Source organism: Peromyscus maniculatus, chromosome 5 (assembly GCF_049852395.1).
Source record: "Peromyscus maniculatus bairdii isolate BWxNUB_F1_BW_parent chromosome 5, HU_Pman_BW_mat_3.1, whole genome shotgun sequence".
Classification (NCBI taxonomy): Eukaryota; Metazoa; Chordata; class Mammalia; order Rodentia; family Cricetidae; genus Peromyscus; species Peromyscus maniculatus.
Genome location: NC_134856.1, coordinates 15,989,312 through 15,996,947, shown reverse-complemented (window position 1 = coordinate 15,996,947; position 7,636 = coordinate 15,989,312). Strand labels below are relative to the sequence as shown.

At 45.5% G+C, this 7,636-nt stretch overlaps 1 pseudogene; it reads left to right on the top strand.

Moving 5' to 3' along the window:
* Positions 1-5,333: 5,333 nt before the first annotated feature.
* On the top strand, positions 5,334-5,624 carry LOC102915104 (small ribosomal subunit protein eS12 pseudogene; annotated as a pseudogene).
* Positions 5,625-7,636: the final 2,012 nt, after the last annotated feature.

Below are 7,636 nucleotides of genomic sequence, written 5' to 3'. Positions count from 1 at the left end.
CTGGGCACGATAATCTTTGAGCTCTGGTTTCTTCTTCTAAACTGGAAATGACGATGTCATCATTACAATACCATTGATAATATTTACTGGGAAGGTGTGTGAGACTGGAGGAGTGGCCAGTTGAGAGGGGACAGGTGGATTGTGTTCATCTCTTCCTGTGCATTTTATTTTGTATTCTTCACTTTACCTAAAGTTAAAAGTCAAAGTAGGAGATGTAACATAGTAATACAATCCGGAAGAAAATTGTATCAATAGAGTTGTACGGACAGTGTAATTACAGAGTTGAAATTTAAATCCCTTTCCAGGGCCAGCAAGATGGTTCAGCTGGTTAAGGTGCTTGCTGCCAAGCCTGACAACCTGAGTTCCTTCCTTGGGATTCACAGGATGGAAGGAGAGAACTGACTCCTGCAAGCTGACCTTTGATCTCCCCACACACATACACACACGAACTAAATCACTGTAATTAAAAACATTTAAAGCCATTTCCAAAGGTGTTTTTTCTCTTCTGTACCATCACAGGTTCCTCAGGAAAGCAAGCTTTGTTTCTTCTATCCACCCTCCAGTATAAAGAGCTGTGTGCTCTGGGGCGGGTGGTTCTGATTTGATGGCCCTGTGTGCTCTGAGGCGTGTGCCCCGAGTTGCGTGTTCCCTTGCCACACACAGGTTCCTGTTCATGTTCAGCTTGTCTTGATGGGCCCTTCAGCAGCAGATTTGCCCCCAGGAAGGGCAGAGCAGTGGTGGGAGAATCACTGGCTCCTCGGTGGCCTTGGGCAGGAGTTACAACTATGGCCAAGTTACCAAAGCTTTCCTGCGACAGCGTTCACTCTCTTCTGTCTCCCATAAACAACCACATTTTTGGCCTTTGCTCATGTTGAGTTTCCCAGTCTTTTTTCCCAGTTCTCAGACTGAAGACCCAGGTTGAGTACGCGCGCGCCCCCTCCCCCTGTTGCTTTAAACACTGACATTTTCTCTGTGTTGAACTCCCATCGTACTTGGGGTTTGGGTCCCAGTTAACCCAGTTGTCCCCCAACAGTTCTGTCTACAAAGGAGCTAATCAGCTCTTTAGGTGAAATAGCTTTCTGTCTCCCCTCCCCCGCTCCAGGTCCAGCATATTCTAAGCACCTGGGTGATGGCTAATAAGTAGCTGTTAATTAATATTTTGGTAAATTGAAAGTCCTTGGGTGCACTTTTTTTTTTTTTTTTTTTTTCTGAGACAAAGTTTCTCTGTGTAACAGTCCTGGCTGTCTTGGAACTCACTCTGTAGATCAGGCTGGCCTTGAACTCACTGGGATTCACCTGCCTCTGCTTCCCAAGTGCTGGGATTAAAGGCGTGCGCCACCACTGCCTGGCCTTGGGTGAACTTTCAACAAATTATTTACTAAAAGCTATTCATAGACCATATGTACTAAAACTGCCCGGAAAAGAGTGTGAGATTCTTTCTGTGTCTTAGACAGCCAGGTCAGCCGTCAGAAGCAAGGTGACATCGCTATTGCTTTATATAGCACAGAATCTCTTCAGTTTCCAACACGCAGTCCACAGGATAGTGACGTGATCCCGTCACAGAGCGCACCTGCAGGGTGCCAGGATGTCAGTTCACAAGGGAACTGCCTTGCCACACAGCAATGGCTGAGGCATGGGCGTGGCTCCACTCACACTTCCCAGGCCTAGCTAAAAGTCGAGGCAGTCACACCGGGATCTTGAATTTAACTATGCTTGACTTCAGAGCTTCAGATTCCCAGAGGTGGCAAAAGAAATCACTGCCTTGAACCCACTGTGGTTTTCATGGGCAGAATAACGTTAGTATAAGAGAAGCTCTGGTCAGTAAACCATCAGACATTTTCCACGAGAGTGCTGCCGTGGGACGCAGCCACGATTATCGTGAAGAGCAGGCAGGAACAGATTCACGATACTTGGGTGGGAAAATTCATAGTGAAGTGAATTTCATAGGTTAAATTAATTCCTCTTAAATGGATCACAAATTCTAAGTATTGAGAATTAAATTAATAGCCTTGAGATTATTTTATGCCTAGGCTGATTGAAAAGTTAGATGTTCATTCAATATGCACATAGTTTGCTACAATCTAAATAAAATGATACAATATATTTGGACAAGTGTACAACCACACAGTATGAACATATATGTCATACATCTCCCTATACCCCTTTTCTTTGTAGTATAGATGGGCAAAGCAAAATTCTATTCAACAAAGGAATTCTCTCTAGGATAATCAGTTTCTCCTTGTGAGAAAGAAATGAACCAACTCAATAAAACAGAAAATGGGTAAAGGTCCTGACTTCTATTTGCATGTTTGAGTGAATCAGGCCTCCTAACAAATGAGGACATAGAATAACCAATAGCCATATTGTCTTCAGAGAAACATGGATTAAAGGCACAGGGAGGTATGACTATATGTCCACCAAAATGGCAGGACCCAACAAAATCTGTCCGCACCAAATGCTGCCTTTGTGGGTGGGGTACAACGGGGGCAGACAGCATCTGGCAGCTGTGCCAAGGGAGTGCCAGATAGCAGGAAGAGTGACGTTGCTGAGAGCTCCTGTGACGGTGTTGGTGTCGTAAGTCCTCCAACCAGCTCAAGCTACTGCCTGTCCCTGACTTCTCTTTGAGACAAAAAGGCTTTAGGTGCATGTGCATATGTACATGTGTGGGTGGGCTTGTGCATGTGTGTGTGTGTGGGGGGGGGGCTTGTGCATGTGTGTGTGTGTGGGGGGCTTGTGCATGTGTGTGTATGTGTGTGGGTGGGTGGGGGCTTGTGCATGTGAGTGCATGTGTGTGTGTATGTGGGCTTGTGCATGTGAGTGCATGTGTGTGTGTGTATGTGTGTGGGGGGGGCTTGTGCATGTGAGTGCATGTGTGTGTGTATGTATGTGGGGGGCTTGTGCATGTGAGTGCATGTATGTGTATGTGTGTGTGTGGGGGGCTTGTGCATGTGAGTGCAGGTGTCCACTGAAGCCAGTGCATTGGATTTCCTGCAGCTGGATTAACAGGTGGTTATGGGCTGCCTGATGTAGGTGCTAGGAATTGAATTCCAGTCTTCTGTAAGAGCAGTATGTACTCTTAACCACCAAGCCATCTCTCCAGCTCCCTGACCTCTTGTTATGGGAAAGCAAACAAACAAATATTCTGGTGCATAATTAAACAAATGAGCCTTTGTCTAAGGTAATGTGGGGGTAGGTTTTCTGTTGCTAACAGCTGAACTTGCTCCCAGCTTACTCAGTGACAACCCAGCTGCCCAGGAATCTTCCTGCTCTGGTGTTTTAGCTCCTTCCAAATGGAAAACTAGTTTCTTTGTTTGTTTGTTTTCAAGACAGGTTTTTTTCTGTGTAGCCCAGCCTGTCATGGCTCTCACTCTGTAGACCAGGCTGGTCTCAAACTCACAAAGATCCACCTGCCTCTGCCTCCTGAGTGCTGGGATTAAAGGCGTGCGCCACCACCGCTCAGTGAAAAACTATTTCTTGAGGTTTCTTTACTATCTCCAGCTTGTTTGTGCCTCTTAGACTCAGCCTGAGACTAGCAATTTAAAATTATAGTTCAGGGGCTGAAGAGATGGCTCAGAGAGCACCAGAATTCAGTTCCCAGCACCCACACAGGGCAGCTCACAGCTGCTTGTGACCCCAGTCCATGGGACTCCCACCACCACTCACACATGTACACACACACACACACACACACACACACACACACACACACACACACACACAAAATCTTGGGGCTGAAGAGGCACATCTGCTCAGTGGTTGAAAGGACTTGCTGCTCTTCCAGAGGACCCAAGTTTGGTTCCTAGCACCCATGTCAGGTGGCTCACAGCCTGTCACTCCAGTTCCAGGTAATCTAACAACCTTGGTGGGCACTGGCATAAATAAAAATAAATCTTTAAAAAGAAAGGAATCTTTGGAAATTAAAGTGCAGTGCACTGTAAGACATTATCTTCTTGACTCATTTCTGACTCTTTGTGGGTCCCTGGATAACCCACATGATCTTATGTACACACTGGTGGGAAGGGCAGAAAAACCTCAAGGGATCAGGAAGCAGAGGAAAGTGCCCAAATTTCCATCAGCCAGCCGTGAGTGGCATTAACTGAGTGTTCACACACACACCTCCTTTTTTCTCTGAGTGTGTAAAAGCACATGAGCAAGGACAAGCCCATGTTCCCTGAAGGCCTTTGTCACTGCTGTGGCCTCAGTGCCAGGCCTGTGTGACAATCTATGAGGAGAGGTTGGGGCCAGTGCCAGCGTGCAACCTGAGTCAGGGCTCTGATCTCTGCTGTGCGATCTTTGACGTAGTTCTTGACTTATCTGTAGCTTGGTTTCCTTATCTCATGGCTATATTGTAGGACAATATATCTACCCTGGGGGTAATTTTAAGCAATAAATGAGTTCGTGCATAAAGAAGCTTGTAAAATTGGTAGCTACGTAAGTGTGAAGGAGGAAATTCTAGAAGTCCAAATATGTCCAAGGAATGATTGATTGGTCAGTATGTCCAAGGAATGATTGATTGGTCAGCATTGTTTCAACAGTGAGGCAGAAACAGGGAAAAATTGTTAGAGATTCCATGGAAGAGGCATTTGACACTCCCTAAGTAAAGTCCTTGGGTTCCATACACGCCTTCTAGAACTTTCCTTCACTCTGGTGTGTGATCTGAAAAGAATGGTGTGGGTGTGTGGGTGTGTGGGTGTGTGTGCGCGCGTGCACACACACATGCAAGAAAGAGAGAGAGAAAGAGAGAGAGAGAGAGAGAGAGAGAGAGAGAGAGAGAGAGAGAGAGAGAGAGTTTCTGATACACAAGATTTAATGTAGATTATAGTCCTGTAACAATGATCTGAGTGAAAGGAGACTTGTGTCCTGGGCTGCCCCTTACCAGGCAGAGTCTTAATGGGAGAGACATTGTCCCTGTGGGTCCATCTTGGAAGCTGTTATTTTGCTCAGTGGTACCTGGATGGTATGAAAAACATATTGACCAGCCAACCATGAGCAATATATCAAGATTTATCATCTCTTGGAGTAAAAATTGACCCCAATTTAACCTCTATTAATATTTATTTCTCAGGTCAATAAATCTAGAATTTGTCTTAGTAAAAGTCAATGTCAGTTGAATTCTGTCTATTCATCTTAGAGGGCACACACACAGAAAAGAAGCTATCGTTTGGAAATACTAAGCATGAAATAAGAAAGCCACACACAGAATCCCTAGAAGCCAAAACCAAAACCCGATTTGAAAACAAATGGACCTTTTCCCCTGCAGGTACTCAGTTACAAGGAGGCAGAAGCTCGGAGGCATTCAAGATTCGGCCTCACCCAGAAGGAATGGAGGTGTAATGGACGTCAATACTCTACAAGGGGTGCTGAAGACCGCCCTCATCCCCGGCAGCCTAGCACGTGGCATGTATGAGGCTGCCTTAGATGAGCTCCAAGCCCATCTCTGTGTGCTTGCATCTAGCTGTGACGAGTCCATGCATGTCAAGTTGGTGGAGGCACTTTGTGCTGAGCACCAAATCAACCTGATTAAGGTTGACAACAAGAAGAAACTGGTGGAAAGAGTAGGCCTCTTTAAAAGCGATCCAGAGCAGAAGCCGCATAAAGTAGTTGGTTGCAGCTGTGGTGGTTAAGGATTATGGCAAAGATCTCAGGCCAAACATGTCGTCGAGGAGTACTTCAGATGTAAGAAATGAATAATTAAAAATTTTTGGCTCATTAAAAAAAATGGAAAAAAAAGAGTAGGCAGCCTCAAACATTGTTTGTCTTCACTCTCCAGTTAATATCCTCAGTGCAGTGAACCTTCACTGTCCAGAAGGGAGGCATGGGGCTCCAGGCCCCAATCAGTTGATCTCAAGTCTGCTAGTTTACTTCTCTGACCATCTGCTTCCAAAGACCTGCCATGTTTTCTAGAGTATTCTGCTGTTTTAGGGCTGTAAGTCAACGATAGGATATTTTCCTAGCATATATGAGGCCCTAAGATGGATCCTTGACTCTATAGAAGAGAAAGAGAGAGAGAGGAGAAAAGAAAAAGGAGAGAGAAAGAGGTGAGGAGAGGAAGGAAGGACGGGAGTACATGCATTTATAGTATTTTTATTTTGCCTACACTCTACCCAAGAATTTCAGCTCTGCTATATATTTTTCTGGCCTGAATAGAAAGAAACTTATGTTACCATGTTACATTTTTAAAACCCTATAAAATGTGATATTAGATGTTGATATGTCCAGCCAGTGAATATACTTGCTATCTTTTCTTCACACTGCCTTGTCCTCTCATAGTACACTGTGTGAAGGGTAGCTAGTCACAACCATCATGTGTTTAACACATCCATTTGAGACATCTTCACCACCTGCACCTACTCTCTCTCTTCCACACCTCATTTCTTACATTTTTTTTCTCCTTGACAATAAATTTAATCCCCCGAGTCTTGATATCTCTCTCTCTCTCTCTCTCTCTCTCTCTCTCTCTCTCTCTCTCTCTCCCTCTCTCTGTGCAATAATAGATATTGAGTAATACATAAAGAGGTTCATCTACCTCAAGATTATGGTGGTTGGAGGATCCAAACAGCATGATGCTCGCATCTAACAAAGATCTCTTGTTGCATGAAAATATGGTAAAAGGTGTTGTGTTGTATGGCAGAGGAAAGACGGAAAGAGAGAGAGAGAGAGAGAGAGGAGAGAGAGAGAGAGAGAGAGAGAGAGAGAGAGAGAGAGAGAGAGAGAGAGAGAGAGAGATTGGTTTGCATACAGGAAACACACTTATTTTGTCCTTGAACAACTTGCATTTGGAGGAACTAACGCACATAAACGCAGGGATACATATGGGAGTAGATGTGGCAGACTGAATTCCAATTCTTTCCCCCTCTCTGTGTTATTCTTTGCTGTGTGACTTGAAGTCATGTGACTTGCTTTGCAAAGGTGAGGCGGGTTCCCTTGGCGGAAACAGGGCCCTAGGAAGCTGCTGCGTTGCTCATACCTGCTTCCTTCACCTCCTGTGATGAGATCTGCCCTCCCTGGCAGCATGGCGACTGTCCAATAGTCTACATGCACTGAGTCTCAGGCATGAGAAGCATGAATCAGTTTGCAGCCTCTGGCTGGGAGGCCGATTTACTGCACAGAGGAATGAAGCGATGCTCAAAGCCAACAGCAGCAAGGGACAGGTAGCAGGTTGAGCTGTAGGAGTGGGGGATCAAGCAGGCAGTTCTGTGTGTCTGGGTTTTGAAGACTTCGATTTTACAGGTTGTGTGGGGAGGGCATAGAATCGGGAAGTCGTGGGGACAAGTGGAGAGAGTCCTTGCCGCCACTCTCTTCCCGCCCCTCCCGCCTCTGCCCTTCACACAAGAGATGCTCACAGTGGATAGGTGGATATGACTCCAGCAACTCCCCCCACCTCCGGAGTTTAGCTGGGAGCCTCCTTTGCCTGTGATGGCAGCCAGAAGCCACCAGGGCTGAGAGAGAACAAGTCACGCCTCAGTGTTTGTGCTGTTGTCTCCATTCCCGCCATTTATGAGAGGAAGCAAAGTTAATTCGACGTTTATTCATCTTCTATAATGAACTTGTGAAGAATGGCATGGATAGCTTCCCGCAGGCTCCCAGAACATCATTTTCTAAATGTGCTTTTTTTTTAATCACCTAAAATGTTTGT